Genomic DNA, 25761 nt, shown 5'->3' with positions numbered 1-25761 from the left:
TCTCTTCTTTTCTCTCTCTCCCATTATCAGCGTTTTTTCTCTCTCTCAACAACTCGTTTAGTTTTTTGTACTTTCCTCTGTTCATCTCTTTCTTTTTTCTTGTTCTCTCTCTCCCTCTCACTTTTTTCACTCACCCTCTGTTCCACTCTCTCTTTTTCCACCCCTCTCACCTGTCCTTCTCCTTCTCTCCCCTTCCACTTAATGTCAGTGAGACTTAGAAATATTGTGTAAATTAATTAAGTAATCGATAATAAACATTGATTTATTTCTTACCTTTATTATAAAACAGAAAAAATAACACTAGAAAACCTTACAACACCTGAGAGAGAGAGAGAGAGAGAGAGAGAGAGAGAGAGAGAGAGAGAGAGAGAGAGAGAGAGAGAGAGAGAGAAGGATGAAGATAGGGAGGAAAAGGAGAGGGGAGAGGGTAGGAGGTAAGAATGAAGGAGAGAGAAAGAAGGAGAGAGAGGGGGAGGAGAGGAGGGTCGTGTATCACCCTAAGGAAGTATTTATCACCTCAGTGGACAGTTATATGATACTGGAAGAAGGTCATTACTATGGTCACCTGCAGTCCACTTAACCTAACTTAACCTAACCTATGTAATCTCTCACCTAACCTAGCCTCACTTCACCTCATCTCACCTAACCCATGTAATCTCACCTAACCTAACCTAACCTCATAATACTTTGTAATAGTTGTAACAGGGACTAACAGGGCTAGTAAGATATGAACAACATGAGGAAAACTACCACCTGTGTTTAAATGTCTCTGTCTAATTAACCTTTAATATGGAGTAATTAAAACATACATACTCCAGGAGCAGGTAGGCGGTGACTGGAGGTGGGTGATGGGTGGGTGGAGAGGTGGTGGTGGGGTGAAGGTGGGGGGTGGTGGGGTGAAGGTGGGTGATGGGTGGGTGTGAGAGGTGGGTGATGGGTGGTGTGAGGTGGGTGGGTGGGTGTGAGAGGTGGGTGGTGAGGTGGGTGTAAGGAAAGGAAGGGTGGGGTACTGTACATGTCAGGTATATTTACCCTGTCACAGTACACACACATGGCTGGCCTCACACACACACACACTACTGCCTAAGTACCTCTGGGAGGGAGGGGAGCATCATGTGACCTTCCATACACGCACTCTCTACACACACTCATCCTCCACACACACACACACACACACACTCATCCTCCACACACTCATCCTCCACACACTCATCCTCCACACACTCATCCTCTACACACACACATCCTCCACACACTCATCCTCCACACACTCATCCTCCACATACTCATCCTCCACACACACACTCCACACTCATCCTCCACATACTCATCCTCCACACACTCATCCTCCACACACTCATCCTCCACATTATGGTAATATTTCTCATTACAAATAGTTAATAACATCATTTTAATAACCATCAAACTTTACGAATCTTTCCTGAGTGACTGAATGACTAGCTGAATGTTTAACAGACTGAATGTTTAACAGACTGAATGCAACAGCTTGAATATTTAACAGACTGAATGTTTAACAGACTGAATGAACTAGACCACAGAAGAAGAAAAAAAAAGTCGCCCTCACCCCCGGCCCGGTCACCACCTTGGGATGGTCAGTGCACACACGGTCACCACTTTATGCTCCTTCATTACCCACCTCACGACATCACTTATAGCCATTCTGTCTGTCTGTCTGTATATGTCTGTCTGTCTGTCTGTCTGTCTGTATGTGTATGTGTCTGTCTGTCTGTCTGTATGTGTCTGTCTGTCTGTGTGTGTGTGTCTGTCTGTCTGTATGTATGTGTCTGTCTGTCTGTCTGTCTGTATGTATGTGTCTGCCTGTATGTATGTATCTGTCTGTGTCTGTCTGTAGCACGCCCCCGAATTCTGTCACGTTGCTATACAGAGTGATCGAAAAGTCCCTGTGCACCTGTAATAATTAAACACTTCGTTATACCTCGATATATCTCGTTATACCTACAGTGTTATATTTCGTTATACCTACAGTTAATAATGGTAAAAGTTATCCATTCCCAATATTTACTCTACGCATAACAAGGTATAACAAAGAACATTGATAGTGCTAATTACTACAGGTGCACAGAGATTACCTTTTATACCACGGAGACAGACAGACAGACGACATATACACAAAGAGACAGGCAAGCTGGCAGACAGGCAGACAGAGACAAACATAGACAGACTGGCAAACAAACGTAGCCAACAGAACAAACACAAAGAGGCCAAGTCAACTTAATTAAGACATACAATTAAAATACGAGTATAATTTTTTGTATTCCACTTCACCATTAACTTAATTATATACAAACCTTAATGACGAGGTTTTTATAACACACACACACACACACACACACACACACACACGCAGACAGACAGCCAGGCAGACAAAGAGAGAAAGACAGACAGACAGAAAAGACAATAAAACAGACATACAAGAAACTATAGTAAGGTAGACAGATAGACAGGAGCACAGACGGGGTGACAGGGATGCGGATATCATATTAATGGCAGGAATGAACAAGCAATTGTAACATGATTTGCATAGTTATATCTCGTATTTGGTCAACCGTTAGACACATGGTAATTGTGTGAGTACCAAATGTAATACGGCGTGTGTGTGTGTGTAAGGTGACTCCTGCACGTCTGGGGGAGTCGTAACAACCTGTGCCTTGAGGTGAGGTGACGCAAGGGAGGGAGGTCTCTGTGTTCGCTGGACAGAGGACAGTTGCACCGCCATACTGTTGTGTTAAGAAATGCTTAATATCTTAATTATTATACTTTTCATTTGGTTGAAGTGTCACTGAGATAAACAAATAAAGCATTATTGTATAGTGTCTGTAAGTGTGTTAACATGTCATGGTTTAACCACTAAACTTGAGCCAGGTGCCATATTGGATGAGGAGAAATAGTATTAATTTCCGTTGTTTGTATGTTACAACGATATACACTGACATATTAATGGTATAACTATGCGTGTGATGATCAAATGATGTTTCTCCCGTCACGTAAGTGTAAACAGGAAGTAAATTCGGTGATTGAGCAGAAATGCAGCTGGCCAGACTATTGACTTGTCTCAGAATCCGAGGCCCCCTAACTAGCATGTTGGTCTGGCCTCACTCAGGGTCAAGCACAGAGGGTTTGCCTTTGTCTTTATAATAACTTGATCGGTTATCTTAACACGATATTTACGTTTACGAAGTATAATGAAAGAATACTTTATTCTTCATTAAGGTGATGTCACTTTAGAGGTAGGAATAAGTTATATGTTGCTTAGGTGTACAACGTGGAAAGCCCTCATACTGCCTCAATTAATCTATGAGAGCAGCAGGTAAACGAAGAAGCATGTAAAGCATCAACGTTGCCGGATCATGTAATTAGTAAAATATATTGTTTATAAATATTGTGGTCCCTGGTGTGCGCCTCACGTCTCACCGAGTAACTAAGGGGCTCACGTGTCGATACTCTCAGCGAGGGTGGATTGACAATGCTGAGTGTACTTGTCCAAAATGCCAACAACACTAGCGCTTTTACAATCTGCAATGCAACAACTACACTACCTGCTGAATGTTACAATATTAAATGCATATGTTTACCGGAGATTAAAAAAAAACAACACCCATTTGTTTTACCTGGCCGGGAAGTGTGTGTGTTGCTCGGGGGGTGACTTGGCTCGCGACATAATAAAACAGAGTTACCGCCAGGAAACACTGTGTCGACCCCAGGAAGCAACAGTCGATCGCTTCCAGGTAAAGTTGGTCATTTTTTTTATATCTTATGTTTCCTGCGTTAGTATGACAGTACACCATCACACGCTTGTCACCAGTCCTGATAGCTGCTAACCTAACCTGATCAAACCAAACCAAATCAAACCTAACCAAACTGTTAGGATTAGAGCCGTGTCAATAGGCCTCAGTCCTAATGGTTGGTTACATTATGATGAGTTAGGTTAGGCTGGGGTAGGATAAGTAAGGTCAGGTCACGTTTGGATTGGTTAGGTTAGCTTAGGTCAGGTTAGGTCAGGTCAGGTAGGCGAGTTTGGATTTGACTAGGTTAAGTTACCGGTAGGTTAGTGTCAAGCAGAAATAAGATTCTGACACACAACCAAATTAATAGTGAACACAAATGGCCGCCACTCCCCAGTCAGTGTGACCACACCTTTAACCTGCGACGTCGACCCTGGGATTATTTGCTTTTTGCCACTTACAGTGGCTAGTATATTGTGCACACCATACTCATCCTGTGAGCTGTAGAGCAAAAGGATATGGTTTACAAAGGGTCATAATAATTAATCCCCGTGGTCAGGATATTATGGCACTGAATGTTGAAGAGCATTTCAAATAAATTATTTGTTTAGTTCCATACATAAAGGGTAATTTATTCACAAATGCGTGAGTACAGGAGTGAGGCAGTATGTCTGGCCGCACACTTTGTTATTCACATTTGCATTAGAGGTATTCATGCACACTGTGTGTTTGGTTCTATTCATGGGAGCTGATGTATCTACTAAGTGCAAAAAAGTGGATACAATCTTAATATGTCGGCTATCTTGCCATTAGAAATGAAGTGTTGTGCCATTTCATACAAGTGTGCTTGGTTGTCCTAAAAGGTTCTATCTTCACACAGTCTGAGACGTAGTGTTCAAACATGTCTGGCTACATATATTTGGTCTTGTTCACATCTGCCTGCTGGGCATACTGCCAGAATGTCCTATCTAACAATCTAGTGGTTCAACATCTTGTAATCTAGTGATCTTGTTACTTGCTCCATATACATGTTTCACTTGATACATCGCATCATGCCGCCCATGACGCCACCCCGTGACGCCGTCGCTGTGACGCCACCCTGACGCCACCCCTGTGACGCCGCCGCTGTGAAACAACCCTTTAGACGCCATCCTGACGCCGCCCTGTGAACCCATGGTTGTGACGCCGCCCATGCCACTTATGGATATTAATTTAGCCTCCGAGAAGCATCTCGGGCTGGTTCACTTCAGCACTATGTAGCGAACTGAACTGACCAGCCAACCTCGCTTACCTCCAGGTCACACAGCCAGTGAGACAAAGACACACTGATAGATGCCAGCAAGACAACCAGCTAAATAAAACAGCCAACCAGAAAAACTAAGACAGCCAGACAGAACCTTCCACCAGCAGCATTAGCACGAAAATAATAACAATGAACATAACAGTTAGAACAAGTCTCTTTATAATTAACCTAACCTAACGTACACTAACTTAATTTAACTTAACCTAAAAGCAACCTTACTTAAACTAACCTAACTTAACATAACCAACCTTACTAAACCTAACCCGATCTAACTTAAACTAACCGAACTTAACCTATCAACACATCCGGATACGGTGGTTTATTCTTCTGTTCGGTGTCGAAGTAACGAACACGGATAAATGGTATTGGTCCTTTTACAACATCAGACCAATTACATGAGTACACTGTATGTCCGTAATACAAGAGGAAGCTGTGTATTGTGTGTATATGATATAGACATACATAAATCTCAGATATGACCTATAATACAAGGTCAAAGGTCACGACCTGTAACCTGCTACAGTCCATCTTAATGTAAAACTTCACACACACACACACACACACACACACACACACACACACACACACACACACACACAAAAGCATAATACCTCAACTATGTGCAGCGGGGCATAAAACTCTATGAAACTGTGCAGTTTAACACAGAGAGAGACAGACAGACAGACAGACAGACTTGAAAGGAAACTCATACCTGAATATATTTTCCCTTTAACACATTTCAGTAAGAAGTAATTAACAACGTCAACAGCTTAATTACTGAATAAACACACTAACGCCACCTGGGAGATTTAGGTTATGTAAGGTCAAGTTAGCGTTAGTTTAAGTTAGATTAAGTTACCTTTGGGTTAAGTTAGATTAGTGTTAGGTAACAGTAAGTTAGGTTATGTTAAACCTTATGTAAATGTCTCTAAGTTTAACAATAGCGAACACACACCCACACACACACACACACACACACAGAGGGTGAGTGGGTGAATAAAAGTATATGTAATGTATATGTATGTATGTATGTATGTATGTGTATTGTGAACAATAGCTTCTGTTCTCTCTCGTACACACACTAAGCTGTCAGCCAGTCAGTAACGGGCAGCCGGACTTGACAATCTCTGTGGTAAGGACACACACACACACACACACACACACACACACACACACACACACACACACACACACACACAGCCTCCCTGGGGTCAACACAAAAGCTCAGGATATTCCTTTGATGTGAGACATGAGGAACAGGATGTGGTTAATTACTGAGGTGACTACAAGGTGAAGACTTGCCTGAGGATGAGAGGTGAGGACGAGGGGTGGGAGGGCAGGGGGGAGGAGGGGGAGCAGGGGAGGGAGGAGCAGGGGGAGGGAGGAGGGAGGAGGTGGAAGGGCAGGGGGTGGGAGGGGGCAGGGGAGGGGAGGAGGGAGTGTGGGAGGAGAGGGCGGGGAGTGGGGAGGGAGGGAGGAGTGGGAGGGCAGGGGAGTGTGGGAGGAGGGAGGGGAGTGGGAAGGAGGAGTGGGAGGAGGGGCAGGGGGATGGGAGGAGGGCAGGGAGGAGGGCAGGGAGGAAGGAGAGGTGGGAGGAGGGAGGGGGGGTGTGGGAGGAAGGAGCGGGGGGTGGAAGGTGGTGGAGGGAGTGGGAGGAACAGGAGGAGTGAGAGGAGGAGCAGGGGTGAGAGGGAGGGGCGGGGGAGGGGAGAGGAGGAGCGGGAGGAGGGAAGGTGGTGGAGAGGGGGAGTGGAGGAGGAGAGGAGGAGGAGGGTGGTGTTGGGAGGGTGGTGTTGGTGGAGGAGTGGGAAGGAGAATGGGTGGAGGAGGGAGGTGGGTGGAGGAGAGTGGGTGGAGGGAGGAGTGGGAGGAGGGAGGCAGGGAGGTGGAGGTTGGAGGAGGAGTGGGTGGAGGAGGGTGGGGTGGAGGGAGGAGGGGTGGTGTTGGAGGAGGGGGTGGGAAGAATGGGTGGGAGGGAGGGAGGAGTGCTAGGGGGAGGTGAGGAAGTGGAGGAAGGAGGTGAGGGAAGTGGGGAGAATGAGGGAGGGGGGGAAGGTTACTATGAGGACAATAAAGGTTATAAAGACACTTATACTTACAAAACCATAAATCATGACAGTAATCACTTATAAACTTACACCCCATCCAAGTGGGTAGGTTACTTGAGGCCGGTACAAGGTGATCGATAAGTCCCTGTTTACCTGTGATAATTAACACTACAGTTGTTCCTTGTCACACCTATACATTGTTAGACGTACACAAGTAAATATTGGAAATGTAGGCAACACGAGGGACTACTGTAGTGCTAATTATATCACAGGTGCACAGGACTTTCGATCACTACTGTAGGTATTTATCAAAACCAAGATAAGTAAAAAAACCATGAATTAAGTCAAAACCCATGAATTAAGTCAAAACCCATGAATTAAGTCAAAACACGTGAATTTAATCCAAACCCATGAATTAAGTCAAAACCCATGAATTAAGTCAAAACCCATGAATTAAGTCAAAACCCATGAATTAAGTCAAAACCCATGAATTAAGTCAAAACCCATGAATTAAGTCAAAACCCATGAATTAAGTCAAAATGATACTTGTATTAAGACAATGATGAGGACTACCACAATGGCCCGCCTCACTCAGGGTCTGGGGTAGTGCCAGGGCCAACACAAGGCACTCTTGAACACACTTGGCACAGTCGAGAGCCACAAGCCGGAGCTCCTAGTCGACTGGAGAGGATTACGGGCAGTGAAGCCTTGAAGCCACGCTATATACGGCTGTCACTTGATGCTCGAGTGGCTGCGTCACTACAACACAACCCGGAGGTACTGACATTATTAAAACAACCCGGAGTTATTCACAACATTAAAACAACCCGAAGTTACTGACAACATTAATACAACCCGGAGTTACTCACAACATTAAAACAACCCGGAGGTACTGACATTATTAACACAACCCGGAGTTATTCACAACATTAAGACAACCCGAAGTTACTGACAACATTAATACAACCCGGAGTTACTCACAACATTAAAACAACCCGGAGGTACTGACATTATTAACACAACCCGGAGTTATTCACAACATTAAAACAACCCGAAGTTACTGACAACATTAATACAACCCGGAGTTATTCACAACATTAAAACAACCCGAAGTTACTGACAACATTAATACAACCCGGAGTTACTGACATTAAAACAATCCGGAGTTATTACAACATTAAAACAACGAAGTTACTGACAACATTAAAACAACCCGAAGTTACTGACAACATTAATACAACCCAGGTTACTCACAACATTAATACAACCCGGAGCTATTGTCACCATCACGTCGATCACATACACCACAAAATAACCCGGAAATATCGCACCAGACCACCGCAGAACAACCAGCTTATTTTGCGTGATGATTAAACTCCCTAACGCTAACCTAACCTAACCCAGGTCACATCATCCACCACTGGGCTACATCATCCACCACCAGGTCACATCATCCACCACCAAACCACATCACCCCCACCAGGTCACATCACCCACCACCAAACCACATCATCCACCACCAAACCCATCATCCACCACCAAACCATCATCCACCACCAAACCATCATCCACCACCAAACACATCACCCACCACCAAACCCATCATCCACACCAAACCACATCACCCACCACCAAACCACATCACCCACCACCAGACCACATCACCACCACCAAACCACATCATCCACCACCAAACCACATCACCACCACCAAACCATCATCCACCACACACACACCACCACCAACCACATCATCACCACCAAACCACATCACCCACCACCAAACCACATCATCCACCACCAAACCATCATCCACCACCAAACCACATCACCCACCACCAGACCACATCACCCCACCAGGCCACATCATGGAGGTCGCTTGGACAGTACTGGTTTGTATTTCCAGAAACTAACGACTAGAATTTGCCAGCACGGTGGCCTCGTCAGTGTAATTACATTGTGAAGCTGTCAGCACCAGGATAGTTGACGGAGGCCTGCTGACACCCGCATTAGAGGAGGTACCTGGGAGATACTGAAAGGGGAGAATAGGGTACTGGGGAGATAATGAGTGGGGAGAGTGGGGTACTGGGGAGATAGTGAAAGAGGTGGGGTTACTGGGGAGATAATGAGTGGGGGGTGGGGTACTGGGGAGATAGTGAGAAGGGGTGGGGTTACTGGGGAGATAGTGAGGAGGGAGGTGGGGTACTGGGGAGATAGTGAGAAGGGGTGGGGTTGCTGGGGAGATGGTGAGGAGGGAGGTGGGGTACTGGGGAGATGGTGAGAAGGGGTGGGGTTGCTGGGGAGATGGTGAGGAGGGAGAGTGGGGGTACTGGGGAGATGGTGAGAAGGGAGGTGGGGTTACTGGGAGATAGTGAGGAGGGGAGGTGGGGTGCTGGGGATGGTGAGAGAGGGTGGGGGTGCTGGGAGATAGTGAGGAGGGTGGGGTTGGGAGATAGTGAGTGGGGATGGTGGGAGTACTGGGAGATAGTAGAGAGGGGTGGGGTTACTGGGGAGATAGTAGAGGGGTGGGGGTACTGGGAGATAGTGAGTGGGGAGAGTGGGGGGTACTGGGGAGATGGTGAGTGGGGAGCAATATGTCACCCAAAGCATAAGGCTCACCTGAAGATTAGCTCCCAACTTATTTACCTGATGATTAACAACCTTTGACTACCTGTGGGGGGTTGATTAGGTCAAGTGGGGGTGTATGGTGTAATGGGTGGTGGGTGTAGTGTACTAGGTGGTGGGTGTAGTGTAATGGGTGGTGTGTGTAGTGTGGGTGGTGGGTGTGGTGTATGGGTGGTGGGTGTAGTGTAATGGGTAGTGTGTGTGGTAATGGGTGGTGGGTGTAGTGTACTAGGTGGTGGGTGTATGTAATGGGTGGTGGGTGTAGTGTAATGGGTGGTGGGTGTAGTGTAATGGGTGGTGGGTGTAGTGTAATGGGTGGTGGGTGTAGTGTAATGGGTGGTGGGTGTAGTGTACTAGGTGGTGGTGTCGTGTAATGGTAGTGTGTGTAGTGTAATGGGTGGTGGTTGTAATGTAATGGGTGGTGGGTGTAGTGTAATGGGTGAGTGTGTGTGTAGTGTAATGGGTGGTGGGTGTAGTGTACTAGTGGTGGGTGTAGTGTAATGGGTGGTGGGTGTAGTGTAATGGGTGGTGGGTGTAGTGTAATGGTGGTGGGTGTAATAATGGAGTGTGTGGAGTGTAATGGGTGGTGGGTGTAGTGTACTAGGTGGTGGGTGTAGTGTAATGGGTGATGGTGTAATGGGTGGTGGGTGTAGTGTTGGGTGGTGGGTGTAGTGTAATGGGTGGTGGGTGTAGTGTAATGGGTAGTGTGTGTAGTGTAATGGGTGGTGGGTGTAGTGTAATGGGTGGTGGGTGTAGTGTAATGGGTGGTGGGTGTGAGTGTGTGGTGGTGGGTGTAGTGTATGGGTGGTGGGTGTAGTGTAATGGGTGGTGGGTGTGTGTAATGGGTGGTGTATGCACTGACAGGAAACAATACCTCACATTGGCACTAACTGTGACGTAGTGACTGGTCAGAGATGGACCCGCTGGTTAAGTGAGGTGGAGGAGAGAGGGGTGAGAGAGAAGGAGGAGGAGGGAGAGGGGATGAAAAAGGGGAGGAAGAGAGGAGGAGGAGGAGGAGGAGAGGGAGGATGAAAAGGGGAGGAAGAGAGGGAGGAGGAGGGAGGGGAGGAAGAGAAAGGGTGGGGGAGAGGGAGGGAGGGAGTTGAGACGAAAGACAGAGATGGGAGAAGGAAGGAGAGGGAGAATGGGTAGGAAGAAGACCAGAAGAGGAAGGAGGAGAAAGGTGAAGGAGGAGAGAGAGAGAGGAGAGTCTTACTACTACTGGCCCACGTCAGCTGATTCACCTTCGTAATTATAGTCTATTGTTTAAACGCCTTGATTATATCGCCCTTACGGTGCAGCGGAGAGGGAGGAGGAGGAGGAGGAGGAGGCTTAAGTTAGAGTAAATCATCTTAACTCTTAGTGACTTGATCTCTTTGGCCACGAAAAATAAAATAAGCGAAAAATAATACTTGGCAACAGCAAACATTATTATTATTATTATTATTATTATTATTATTATTATTATTATTATTATTATTATTATCATCATTAGGAGTAGTAGTAGTAGTACCAGAAGTTATGTTACAGCCTGGATGATATGTCGACTGTCCTTCTCTCTCCTTCGGTCCTTTGCTCTGCCTCAGGGAACGAGAGCATCGGCCCCAAAGCCGACAACAGTTGCAGATATTGACTATGAGGCAACAGTCACTGAATGTCGCAGATCTGCGACTCAATAACTCAACACAGCTAGGGTAGCTACTTATGTATCAGGATATGTAATATTAAGGTACTAAAATGGTGGCGAGGTGTGGCTATTAGAGGCTGGAGGCCACGTTAAAAAAAAAAGTAGTAGTAGTAGTACAGTAGTAGTAGTAGTAATAAGCAGCAGCAGTAAAACAAGTACAAACATCAAGTCATATCCACAGAAAAAAAATCAATTATTTTCTGAATATCCATCGACCACAAAAAAAAATAAAAAATAAAAAATACACAGCAACTCATCATCTTACCCCCCACCACACACACACACACACACACACACACACACACATTATTTAACAGTTAGCGTAGTAGTAGTAGTCAGGGTGTGTCAGATAATCACCATGTAGTCAGGTGTGTCTCAGCAGGAATAGGCGACATTTACCACTACATGAAACATTGACCACATAACCTTTTACCACCAGAATCCATCCATGAGACCACAGTCAGCCTTTACATTATTGACGAGGCCTATTATCTATTCCGTTTTGAGGTCAGAGAGCCCTGATGTAATTCTAGCTGTTAAGTTTAGCGTTATGTGATGTGGGGTGTTGTTCATGTTGTTATTAGTAAGGTTGTTCTTGTTGTGATTATTAATGTTATTATTTATTAGTTTATTTATTTATTTATTTATTTATTTATTTTCTTATATTTCTACTCCCTCTTATGTTTTTCACTCTGTTATTTCTGACTATTTTTATTTTCTTATTTCTTTATTTTTCTCTTACTTCTTTCATTCGTTTATTTCTTTCTCTTTACTTCAAATATTTTCTTTTTACTTCTTTTGTTTATTCAGTCATATATTTTTTTCACTCTCTGTTTCTTCTTTTTTAAACTTTCACTAATTTCCTGCATTTTCTTCACTCATCTCCCTGACTAGAGGCGACGCTGTGTGTGTGTGTGTGTGTCAAGGGGTAACATCTACAGTAGTTCTGTACATCTAACTCAACTCAATCTAACTTAACTCAACCTAATCTAACCTAATACTAACCTAACCTAACGCAAACCTAACCCAACTTAACGCTAACGAATCCTAACCAAACCTAACTAACCTAACCTAACCAAACCAAACTTAAACCAAACTCAACCTAACCTAACCTAACCTAACTAACCCTCCCCTTAAACACCTACCTGAACAGAGGCCGCCTCCCCCAGGACCAATAAAGCCTTAACACCTCTTGCCATTTACCTACGGGGAATGAATGAGTAATGTGTCAAATTAGCCGGGCCACAGGTGTTAGACAGGAGGTAATTACAAGGTGCATAATTCACCTGGTTACTATCATAGTGAACACAAGATCAACTACAGAGTGTTCTTCGGAAAGGGTCGATGTGTTCACTTTGTTCACACTAACATTTGCCACCACCACCACACATGTTATATTAAACTGAGGTAATTACAACATCTTCCCTCATTAGGCTTATTAAGTCGTCCATATTGGGATGAAACGTCAACAGATGTTCTCAATCTCAACGCTTCTCCCTCCTTCCTCTTCCTCCTCTTGAGGCTTCAATCCCTCTTCTTCTCCTCCTCTAAACGCTTCTTTTTCCTCCTCAATCCCTTCCACTTCACCCTCCTCTCAGGCACTCCTCCCTCCTCTCAAGGCTTCCTCCTCCCTCTTCTCTCAGGCTCTCCCCTCCTCTCCTCCTCCTCCCTCTTCTCTAGGCTTCCTCCTCCCCTCCTCTCAAGGCTTTACTCCTCCTCTCTCAAGGCTTCCCTCCCTCCCTCCTCTCAGGCTTCACTCCTCCCTCTTCTCTCAAGGCCTCCCTCCCTCTCTCTCTAGGCTTCACTCCTCTTATCTAGCTTTCTCCTCTTCTCTCAAGGCTCCTCCCTCCTCTCAAGGCTTTACTCCCTCCTCTTCTCTCAGGCTTCCTCCTCCCTCTCTCTCAGGCTTCACTCCCTCCCTCTTATCTCAAGGCTTTACTCCCTCTTCTTACTTCTCCTCCCTCTTCTCTCAAGGCTTTACTCCCTCTTCTCTCAAGGCTTACTCCCTCCTCTTCTCTCAGGCTTCACTCCCTCCCTCTTCTCTCAAGGCTTCATTCCTCCTCTTATCTCAGGCTTACTCCCTCCCTCTTCTCTCAAGGCTTTACTCCCTCCCTCTTCTCTCAAGGCTTCTCCCTCCCCTCTTCTCTCAAGGCTTCCTCCCTCCCTCTTCTCTCAAGGCTTCATTCCTCCCTCTTATCTCAAGGCTTCTCCTCCCTCTTCTCTCAGGCTTCCTCTCCTCTTCTCTCAAGGCTTTACTCCCTCCCTCTTCTCTCAAGGCTTTACTCCCTCCCCTCCTCTCAAGGCTTTACTCCCTCCCCCTCTTCTCTCAAGGCTTCACTCCCTCCCTCTCCTCTCAGGCTTCATTCCCTCCCTCTTATCTCAAGGCTTCATTCCTCCCTCTTATCTCAAGGCTTTACTCCCTCCTCTTCTCTCTCAAGGCTTTACTCCTCCCTCTTCTCTCAAGGCTTTACTCCCTCCCTCTTCTCTCAAGGCTTCCTCCTCCCTCTTCTCTCAAGGCTTTACTCCCTCCCCTCTTCTCTCAAGGCTTTACTCCTCCCTCTTCTCTCAAGGCTTTACTCCCTCTTCTCTCAAGGCTTTACTCCCTCCTCTTCTCTCAGGCTTTACTCCTCCCTCTTCTCTCAAGGCTACTCCTCCCTCTTCTCTCAGGCTTTACTCCCTCTTCTCTCCAAGTTCTCCTCCCTCTTCTCTCAAGGCTTCTCCCTCCCTCTTCTCTCAAGGCTTCTCCCTCCCTCTTCTCTCAAGGCTTTACTCCCTCCTCTTCTCTCAAGGCTTCCTCCCTCCCTCTTCTCTCAAGGCTTCCTCCCTCCCTCTTATCTCAGGCTTTACTCCCTCCCTCTTCTCTCAGGCTTTACTCCTCCTCTTCTCTCAAGGCTTTACTCCTCCCTCTTCTCTCAAGGCTTTACTCCTCCCTCTTATCTCAAGGCTTTACTCCTCCCTCTTCTCTCAAGGCTTCCTCCTCCCTCTTCTCTCAAGGCTTCCTCCCTCCCTCTTATCTCAAGGCTTTACTCCTCCCTCTTATCTCAGGCTTTACTCCCTCCCTCTTCTCTCAAGGCTTCATTCCTCCCCTCTTATCTCAAGGCTTTACTCCCTCTTCTCTCAAGGCTTTACTCCCTCCTCTTCTCAGGCTTTACTCCCTCCTCTTCTCTCAAGGCTTTCTCTCCTCCCCTCTCTCTCAAGCTTCTCCCTCCCTCTTCTCTCAAGGCTTCATTCCTCCCTCTTATCTCAAGGCTTTACTCCCTCTTCTCTCAAGGCTTCCTCCCTCCCTCTTCTCTCAAGGCTTCCTCCCCTCCCTCTTCTCTCAGGCTTCCTCCCTCCCTCTCCTCTCAAGCTTCATTCCTCCCTCTTATCTCAAGCTTTACTCCCTCTTCTCTCAGCTTCTCCTCCCTCTTCTCTCAGGCTTTACTCCTCCTCTTCTCTCAGGCTTCCTCCTCCCTCTTCTCTCAGGCTTCCTCCTCCCTCTTCTCTCAAGGCTTCATTCCCTCCTCTTATCTCAGGCTTCTCCTCTTCTCTCAAGGCTTACTCCTCCCTCTTCTCTCAGGCTTCTCCTCCTCTTCTCTCAAGCTTCCTCCTCCCTCTTCTCTCAACTTCCTCCCTCCCTCTTCTCTCAAGGCTTCATTCCTCCTCTTATCTCAAGGCTTTACTCCCTCTATCTCAAGCTTCTCCCTCTTCTCTCAAGGCTTTACTCCCTCCCTCTTCTCTGGCTTTACTCCTCCCTCTTCTCTCAAGGCTTCCTCCCTCCCTCTTCTCTCAAGCTTCCTCCCTCCTCTCCTCTCAAGGCTTCATTCCCTCCCTCTTATCTCAAGGCTTTACTCCTCTTATCTCAGGCTTTACTCCCTCCCTCTTCTCTCAGGCTTCCTCCTCCCTCTTCTCTCAGGCTTCACTCCCTCCCTCTCCTCTCAAGGCTTCATTCCTCCTCTTATCTCAAGGCTTTACTCCCTCTTCTCTCAAGGCTTTACTCCCTCCCTCTTCTCTCAAGGCTTTACTCCTCCCTCTTCTCTCAAGGCTTCACTCCTCCCTCTTCTCTCAAGCTTCTCCCTCCCTCTTCTCTCAGGCTTTACTCCTCCTCTTCTCTCAAGCTTTCTCCTCCTCTTCTCTCAGGCTTCCTCCTCCCTCTTCTCTCAGGCTTCCTCCTCCCTCTTCTCTCAAAGGCTTCACTCCTCCCCTCTTCTCTCAAGGCTTCATTCCCTCCCTCTTATCTCAAAGCTTCTCCTCCTCTTCTCTCAGGCTTTCCTCCTCTTCTCTCAGGCTTCTCCCTCCCTCTTCTCTCAGGCTTACTCCTCCCTCTTCTCTCAAGGCTTTACTCCTCCTCTTCTCTCAAGGCTTTACTCCCTCCCTCTTCTCTCAGGCTTCCTCCCTCCCTCTTCTCTCAAGGCTTTACTCCTCCCTCTTCTCTCAAGGCTTTACTCCCCTCCTCTTCTCTCAAGGCTTTACTCCCTCCCTCTTCTCTCAAGGCTTTACTCCCTCCCTCTTCTCTCAAGGCTTTACTCCCTCCCTCTTCTCTCAAGGCTTCCTCCCTCCCTCTTCTCTCAAAGGCTTTACTCCCCTCTTCTCTCAGGCTACTCCTCCCTCTTCTCTCAAGGCTTCCTCCCTCCTCTTCTCAAGGCTTTACTCCCTCCCTCTTATCTCAAGGCTTTACTCCCTCCCTCTTCTCAGGCTTTACTCCTCCCTCTTATCTCAAGGCTTCATTCCTCCCTCTTCTCTCCAAGGCTTTACTCCCTCCCTCTTCTCTCAGGCTTCCTCCTCCCTCTTCTCTCAAGGCTTCCTCCTCCCTCTCCTCCTCAAGGCTTCATTCCTCCCTCTTATCTCAGGCTTTACTCCCCTCCTCTTCTCAAGGCTTCATTCCCTCCCTCTTATCTCAAGGCTTTCTCCTCCCTCCTCTCTCAAGGCTTCATTCCTCCTCTTATCTCAAGGCTTCACTCCTCCCTCTTCTCTCAAGGCTTTACTCCTCCCTCTTCTCTCAAGGCTTTACTCCTCCCTCTTCTCTCAAGGCTTCACTCCCTCCCTCTTCTCTCAAGGCTTCACTCCCTCCCTCTCTCTCAAGGCTTCATTCCCTCCCTCTTATCTCAAGGCTTTACTCCCTCTTCTCTCAAAGCTACTCCTCCTCTTCTCTCAGGCTTTACTCCCCTCCTCTTCTCTCAAGGCTTCATTCCTCCCCTCTTCTCTCAAGGCTTTACTCCCTCTTCTCTCAAAGGCTTTACTCCTCCCCTCTTCTCTCAAGGCTTCCTCCCTCCCTCTTCTCTCAGGCTTCACTCCTCCCTCTCCTCTCAAGGCTTCATTCCCTCCCTCTTATCTCAAGGCTTTACTCCCTCTTCTCTCAAGGCTTTACTCCCTCCCTCTTCTCTCAAGGCTTTACTCCCCCTCTTATCTCAAGGCTTTACTCCCTCTTCTCTCAGGCTTTACTCCCTCCCTCTTATCTCAAGGCTTTCTCCTCTTCTCTCAAGGCTTTACTCCTCCCTCTTCTCTCAAGGCTTTACTCCTCCCTCTTCTCTCAAGGCTTCCTCCCTCCCTCTTCTCTCCAAGGCTTCCTCCCTCCCTCTTCTCTCAAGGCTTCTCCCTCCCTCTTTCCCCCTTTCTAGGCTTCTCCTCCCTCTTCTCTCAGGCTTCATTCCTCCCTCTTTCTCAAGGCTCTCCCTCTTCTCTCAGCTTCTCCTCCCTCTTCTCTCAAGCACTCCCTCCCTCTTATCTCAAGGCTCTCCCTCTTCTCTCAAGGCTTTACTCCTCCCTCTTATCTCAAGGCTTTACTCCTCTTCTCTCAAGGCTTCCTCCTCCTCTTCTCTCAAGGCTTTACTCCCTCCTCTTCTCTCAGGCTTCTCCCTCCTCTTATCTCAAGGCTCTCCCTCCTCTTCTCTCAAGGCTTCACTCCCTCCCTCTTCTCTCAAGGCTTCATTCCCTCCTCTTATCTCAAGGCTTACTCCTCCCTCTTCTCTCAAGGCTCCCCTCCTCCCCTCCTCTCAAGGCTTCACTCCCTCCCCCTCCTTACCCCCCCACCATTGGGCCACCTCACACACTAAGAGTCGTAGTCAAGTCTTAATGGCGGGTCAGGATAAATGATATGGGCAATGTACCCCTGAGGACGACCTGTGTGTGTGTGTGTGTGTGTGTGTGTGTGTGTGTGTGTGTGTGTGTGTGTGTGTGTGTGTGTGTGTGTGGTTCTCTCTAGCTCCTCTCTCTCCCTTCTCCCTCTTTCCCTCTCCCTTTCCTTCTACGTTCCTGTTCTTAGTCATCCTCACCTCCTCCTTATCATCGTCCTCCCCTTCGTCATTGTCTCCTCGTCCTCCCCTTCGTCATGCCTCCTCGTCTCCCTTCGTCATGTCTCCTCGTCCTCCCCTTCGTCATGTCTCCTAGTCCTCCCCTTCGTCGCCATGTCTCCTCGTCCTCCATTCGTCATGTCTCTAGTCCTCCCCCTTCGTCGCCATGTCTCCTCGTCCTCCCCTTCGTCATGTCTCCCTAGTCCTCCCCTTCGTCATGTCCTGTCTTCCCATTCGTCGCCATGTCTCCTCGTCCTCCCCTTCGTCATGTCTCCTAGTCCTCCCCCGTCCATGTCTCCTCGTCCTCCCATTCGTCATGTCTCCTAGTCCTCCCCTTCGTCGTCATGTCTCCTCGTCCTCCCCTTCGTCGCCATGTCTCCTCGTCCTCCCCTTCGTCATGTCCCTATCTCCCTCTCTCCTCTCTTCCCTTCTCTATCCCCTCGTCCTCCCCTTCGTCATGTCTCCTCGTCCTCCCCTTCGTCGTCATGTCTCCTCGTCCTCCCCTTCGCCATGTCTCCTCGTCCTCCCCCGGGGTCATCAGTGCTCCTCGCTTATCATAAATACATTTGGTTATTCCTCACACCATTTATCACCTGGCTGCTTCCTCCCCTTCCTTCTTCCTCTCGTATCCCCTGTCTTCCTTCTCCCCGTCTCTCTCTCTCTCTCTCTCTCTCTCTCTCTCTCTCTCTCTCTCTCTCTCTCTCTCTCTCTCTCTCTCTCTCTCTCAATTAATCCGATACCAAAAGCTTTCATTCATAAAATTTCAAAATGGTGACACCTCATTTCAATAAGTCACTTCATAGGTTACTTCAATGCGTTAAGTCACTTCAATGGGTCATTTCAATACGCTAAGTCACTTCAATAAGTCATTTCAATGCACTAAGTCATTTCAATACTAAAGTTAGATTCGGAGTCACTTCAATGCATAAATCACTTCAATGCGTTAAGTCACTTCAATACGGTAAGTAACTTTAATAAGTCACTTCAATGCGTTAAGTCACTTTAATAAGTCCTTCAATGCGGTAGTCACTTTAATGATTCACTTACCAGAAAGAATTAGAGCGGTACTCGTGGTAGAATGACACTGTAAACTATGTCTGGTAAATTACCTGACTGGGCGTAAATATGTGAGGAGGAGGAGGTGGGGAGGAGGAGGAGGTGGGGGAGGAGGAGAGTGAGGAAGGAGGAGGGTGGGAGGAGGAGGAAGGAAGGAGGAGGAAGGAAGGAAGAGAGGGGGAGGGAGAGGGGTGGAGGAGGAGTGGAGTGGGAGGAGAGTGGGTGGGAAGGAGGAGGTGAGGAGGAGGAGGGGTGAGAGGAAGGAGGAGGGGGAGGAGGAGGAGGAGGAGGTGAAGGAGGGGAGGAAGGAGGAGAGAAGGAGGGGTGGAGGAAGGGGGTGGAGGGAGAGGGTGGGAGGAGGAGGAGGGGGAGGAAGGAGGTGGAGGAGGGTGGGGAGGAAGAAGAAGAGGTTGGGAGGAAGGAGGGAGTGGGGAGGAAGGAGGGGTTGGGAGGAGGAGGTTGAAGCATCTGGTGAAGGTGTGTTCTTAATAATTCTTCTTCTCCCTCGCCAATTTTTCTTGTCGTGTCTCCATTTCCTCCTGCTTCATAACCTCTCCTCCTCTCCACTGCCTCCACCACTACCTCACCAAAACCTCCCCATCCCCCCACCTCCCAGGCATGCCCCAGACCCACACAAACATGTACACAGTTTTTATGATTTCTCTCTTGGTGCCTCAGGTAACCCAGGGACACCTGCTAGTTACTGATTAACCTAACAATTAAAAAATTATATAACCTTGATAATAAGATATAATGAATTACACAGCGCTTGAACTTGTTTCTTCTTCCTGTGGTTATCAGCATATATATATATATATATATATATATATATATATATATATATATATATATATATATATATATATATATATATATATATATATATATATATATATATATATATATATATATATTTTTTTTTTTTTTTTTTTAATAATCCGAGCTTAATTCACCTTAAGATTAACTACCTTAACTCTAACCTAATCTAATTTAACCAAACCTAACCTAAACTAACTGAAACCTAACCTAACCCACAAGAGATACAGTATTAACAAGGCTTTACATTACGGTGACGTGGTTGAGGTGAGTTGACGGGAAGGTGATCTGACTTCATAAATCATTCCTGGTGATGTAGTGGTGGGTAAAAATAACTCTCTCTCTCAATAAGACGTCACACAAAAAACAGTGTGCGGTGAAGGTTTGGGATGGAAAGTCAGTCAATTAAGACGACAACGACGACGCCACCGGCCCTCCCTACCACCACGGTGTTGTTAGATATCCAAATAACCTAACCTAACCTAACTAGAACCCACCTAACCTAACTTGACCCAACATAACTTAACCTAATTTGACCTGACCCAACCTTGACCTAACCTAAGTAAACCTAACTTAACTCAACCCTGATTATTATTTATGCATCATTCATTTACCATTTTTTACTCTTATTGTCTTCAATTTTTTTTCTCACTTTTATTAAATAATTTTCTTCTAATAAATAATCTCGGATATTTTTCTATAAGAGCAACTATAAGAAAATATTGGTGATTATCTTTACTGTGTGTGTGTGTGTGTGTGTGTGTAAAACCCAACCTACCCAGAACCCAACAAAATAACAAGTAATGCAAAAAAAAAATCTTTCATTGCCTAAAAAGAAAAACCAAGACAAGCATTTTTCTTCATCTAATTCCTGTAAACACACACACACACACACACACACACACACACACACATAAAATAAAAAAATAAAAAAAATTCCAATTAACAAAAAATTTCAGAAGAGGACCCCCACAACCTCTCCCTCCACCAACACCAACCCCCACTACCTTCCACCTCCCCACCAACACCAACCCCCCCAACAACACCTACCCCTCCTCCCCCACCAACACCAACCCCCCACCAACACCTACCCTCCTCCCCCACCAACACCTACCCTCCTCCCACCAACACCCCAACCCTCCCCTCCACATAATTGATGAAGGAGATGAGGACGAAAAATCTATTTCCTGTAGAAGGGAGACACGCTGTGGATGTTCAACTGGGTGTTAGTTCTTTAGTGTTCTTATATGTTGCCGTAGTTTTGTTCATGTTCTGTTATATGTTGTAGTTTTGTTCTTCAAATAATATTGTATAAGGTGATTGAAAAGTCCCTGTGTACTGTAATAACTAACTATACCCAGTAGTTGTTCCTTGTTATACCTACAGTAAGTGTTGAGAGAGAGAGAGAGAGAGAGAGAGAGAGAGAGAGAGAGAGAGAGAGAGAGAGAGAGAGAGAGAGAGAGAGAGAGAGAGAGAGAGAGAGAGAGAGAGACTCCGTTTTACATTCAACTCTAAAGTTCCCTCGGTACAGGACCTCGACAAGGGGTCACATTTAAGAGGTACAACCTTCCTCAAGTGGTCACAGTATACCAAGTGTAATGCTGACAGCCATTACAACCCATAAAGTGACTTAGTGAGGTTATCAGAGAGGCGTCTTGACCCAGGGGTACACTTGGTGGTGAGGGCAGGGGTGTCTCTGGCTGGTAAGGTGTGTCAATGGTGGCCAATAAAGGTGAGACAGCCGCTGCACCTCGTCCACCCTCAGGGCTGCCATGGTGGCCTCGTGCCCTCCACCACCTCTGGGTCGACGAGGCCTCTGTGTCACGTGGTGCGTCGCTTGTATGTCTGATGGTACAGAGTGGCGGCCGAGTAGGTACAGTGCCGATCCTGGGGCACTCCCAGTCCACCCAGTTGTACATGGGTATTATCTATATATTAAGGTTATGTTCGCGGTAAGTTAAGTTACCGTTAGGTTAGTTAACGTTAGGTTAGGTTAATCGTAAGTTAGCGTTACGGTAGTTGATCTGCAGGTGAAATAAGCTGGGGGTTGAATCTCAAGTGATCCACATAACCAATTTTTCTTATATAAAAGTTCAAACACCCACAACATAACAAACACCCCCACAACATAACAAACACGCCCACAGCATAACAAACACCCCCACAACATTATTCCTACGCATGACCTGCTCCCTTCTCATGGTAGCAGCTCTAAATGATAAAGTTAGGGCCACCACACCTGCTGATAAGGGAGGGGGGGAGGAGGGGGGGTAGGAGGTGAGGGGTAGGAGGTGAGGGGGGTAGAGGTGAGGGGGTAGGGAGGTGAGGGGGGGTAGGAGGGGGGGGGTGGGAGGTGAGGGGGGTAGGGAGGTGAGGGGGTAGGAGGTGAGGGGGGTGGGGAGGTGAGGGGGGTGAGGTGAGGGTAGAGGTGAAGGGGGTAGGAGGTGAGGTAGGAGGTGAGGGGGTGAAAAGAACCTGCCCTCCCAACGACTATTGGCAGAGCTTGTTTATTTGGCTGCTGACAGTAGGGCTTGGTTTGTTGAATACTGGTGCGAGTTTTTCCCCTTCACCGTGAAATTTGAATAAACTGTTGATTTGCACTCTTTCTTTATGTGTTTGTGTATTAATGAGCACCAACCCGCGTGTAATGATGCCATGCTTAACTCCTGATCTTTCTCTTCCTTCTTCTCCTCCTCCTCACCCCTCCTACTCTTCTTCCACCTCCTCTAACCACTCCTCTTTCTCTTCCTTCTTCTCCTCCTCCTCACCCCTCCTACTCTTCTTCCACCTCCTCCTCTAACCACTCCTCTTTCTCTTCCTTCTTCTCCTCACCCTCACCCCTCCTCCTACTATTCTTCCTCCTCCTCTTCTTTTTCTCTAGCCCCTCCTCTTCTTTCTCCTCCTCCTCACCCCTCCTACTCTTCTTCCTCCTCCTCTTTCCTTTTCCCTTCCTCAATCAAAGAGATGGACATCAACACTGAAATCACCTGAATTGATCAAAACAATAATTTTTATGCCATAATGGAAAATCAGACATCCACATTTGGCGGCCATCTTGGAATTTTGAATGTCTAATCAGATAGATTTGATAATTAACCCATATTGAATCTTCATGCCAATTTTTATACTTGTATCACCATTTACAAGACCCCCTAAAACATAGACACAGCCAAGTAACACAATAACTCACAGCCAATATGACGAGCCGTCCTCAGGTTGTGGAGTAACACTTACCTGTGGGGAAAAAAAAAAAACACCATTAAACACAACTTCACAAAAATAAACAATAACAACTTAAACACAACCTATCACTATAACTCGTAGGTTTATGTTAATAAATACAACACAATTTATTCACTCCAACCTTGTCTTCATTATAACACAGGTGAATTAATTACCTGTAGGTCCATTAACACCAGTTGTAATAATACACAATAATTCGCATGATTAAGTTTTTATCCTAGTATGTCAAATAAAGCTTTACACACACAAAGGAAAACTGTAATTTTTCATAGTTTCTAAAAAAATCTTAATAAAATTTATGATATATTTGGGGAAAAAAATATTGATGATAAAAATATATATATAAATACGTTAAATAATTACTATTTTACGTTAGAGGTTTAAACATTGTGTAAAATATAGTACAGTACTGTATTGATGTACACCCACTGAGTGATTATACAATTTCCATTACATTTACAGTTATTGTGTTATAATTGGATTTACCTCTACTGTGGCAACTTGAATATGGCAACCTGGCTATGACAACCTAACTGTGGAAAACTATGAAAACATAAGTATGGCAAAGTAACTATGGCAACATGATATACAAACTATGGCAACAAGATATGGCAATATTTGGCAACCTGACACAAGTAACCCACAGGTGTAGTACAGTACACATCACCTTTAAACAAGTATCACCTGACAAAAGGTTAATTAAAAAACAAATTTATAATTATTATTTTAGGTGCAGTAGAAACAGGTGTGTGGGTCGTCCTTCAAACCCAAGACCAACGAGGAGGAGATCACAAGGTATAACTTACGGTACAGTCAAAAGATGAGCTTCGAAGTCGTATTATTGGGAGAAGAAGGAGGAAGGGTAGGGGGTAGGGAGGAAAGTGGGGGTGGGAGGAAAAGGAAGGATAGGAGGAAAGGGGAGTAGGAGGAAAAGTGGGGTAGGAGGAAAGGGGGGCAGGAGGGAAAAGTGGGGGCAGGAGGAAAAGTGGGGGGCAGGAGGAAAGGAAGGGATAGGAGGAAAAGGAAGGATAGGAGGAAAAGTGGGGCAGGAGGGAGGGGGAGGAAGTGGGGGTAGGAGGAAAAGGAAGGATAGGGAGGAAAAGGAAGGATAGGAGGAAAAGTGGGGGCAGGAGGAAAAGTAGGGGGTAGGAGGAAAGTGGGGGGCAGGGAGGAAAAGGAAGGGATAGGAGGAAAAGGAAGGATAGGAGGAAAAGTGGGGGGAGGAGGAAAAGGGGGTAGGAGGAAAATTGGGGGGCAGGAGGAAAAGTAGGGGGAGGAGGAAAAGTAGGGGGCAGGAGGAAAAGGAGGAGGAGTAGTAGTAGTAGGAGGAGTCAACAAGTCCTTCGTCACATCACACTACAACAACACATCAAGAGTAGTAATGATCTGGAAGAGAGGAGGAAGGGTGGAACAGTGCATATTCCCTTCCCTTCCCTTCCCTATGTGCACACCAGCGGAAAGTTTCTAATTACTTACACTAATTACACACACACACACACACACACACACACACACACACACACACACACAAGTACTACACATCTTCATTATCTCTGTTCCAGGGTTGACATTTAATTGAAGTTAGGCGATTGCGTTAGTTGGTGAATTGACACGGGATGTGTTTATAGCAGGTGTGTGTGTGTGGCAGGTGTTGTCAGGTGTGTGGCAGGTGTTGTCAGATCCTAACACGTGGTGGAAGGGAGACAAAGAAGAGATAATGAGGGGGCCACCCGTCTCTCCTCCTCGTCCAACAGTCGGGTCACGTCGGGTTAGTCGGGTCACGTCGGGTTAGGGTCGGGTCCGGGGAAACACCGCACCGCCCTTCTCTTAATTGAGTTTAAGACCCAAACTCCACCGGGTATAACCAAAGTTTAGGGAGAACCAAGGACTTATCCGGGGCCAAGGGTTAAGGAGTTATCCAGGGCTAAGGGTTGATCCAGGCCAAGGTTGAAGGGTTATCCAGGGCCAAGGGTTGAGGGGTTATCCAGGGCCAAGGGTTGAGGGTTATCCAGGGCCAAGGGTTGAGGGGTTATCCAGGCCAAGGGGTTGAGGGGTTATCCAGGGCCAAGGGTTGAGGGGTTATCCAGGCCAAGGGCTGAGGGGTTATCCAGGCCAAGGGTTGAGGGGTTATCCAGGCCAAGGGTTGAGGGGTTATCCAGGGCCATCCGGGGCCAAGGGTTGAGGGGTTATCCAGGGCCAAGGGTTGAGGGTTATCCAGGCCAAGGGTTGAGGGGTTATCCAGGCCAAGGGTTGAAGTTGAAGGGTTATCCAGGCCTGCCGGTTATCCAGGGCCAAGGGGTTATCCAGGGCCCCAGGGTTGAGGGTTATCCAGGGCCAAGGGTTGAGGGGTTATCCAGGCCAAGGGTTGAGGGTTATCCAGGCCAAGGGGTTATCCAGGGCCAAGGGTTGGGGGTTATCCAGGCCAAGGGTTGTTGCCAAGGGTTGAGGGTTATCCAGGCCAAGGGTTGAAGGGTTATCAGGGCCAAGGGTTGAAGGGTTATCCAGGCCAAGGGTTATCCAGGGCCAGGGTTGAAGGGTTATCCAGGCCAAGGGTTATTGAAGGGTTATCCAGGCCAAGGGTTGAAGGGTTATCCAGGGCCAAGGGTTAAGTGCTTATCCGGGACACACACACGGACGGACACACACACACACACACACACACACACACACACACACACACACACACACACACACACACACTCCCCACGTGGATATTGACGTCAGGTCACATTACACCATGTCTATTTAATTTAAGAGATGAGTCACACGTCTTACAGGGGTGGGGGGGTCTCATCTCCTCTCTATCTCTCCCTCCCTCTACTTCCTCCTCCTTCCTCTCTCTCATCTCCTCCTCTATCTCCTTCTCCCCCCCTCCCCTCTCCCTCACTGTGTACAAACCTGCCAGAAAACAACGACCAAGATGCCACAACAAGTCCAGAGCATCACAGACA

The sequence above is a fragment of the Homarus americanus genome, unplaced genomic scaffold, assembly GCF_018991925.1.
Source record: "Homarus americanus isolate GMGI-L3 unplaced genomic scaffold, GMGI_Hamer_2.0 scaffold37678, whole genome shotgun sequence".
NCBI lineage: Eukaryota > Metazoa > Arthropoda > Malacostraca > Decapoda > Nephropidae > Homarus > Homarus americanus.
The sequence above is the reverse complement of the archived record's forward strand: the minus strand, read 5'-3'. Positions refer to the sequence as shown.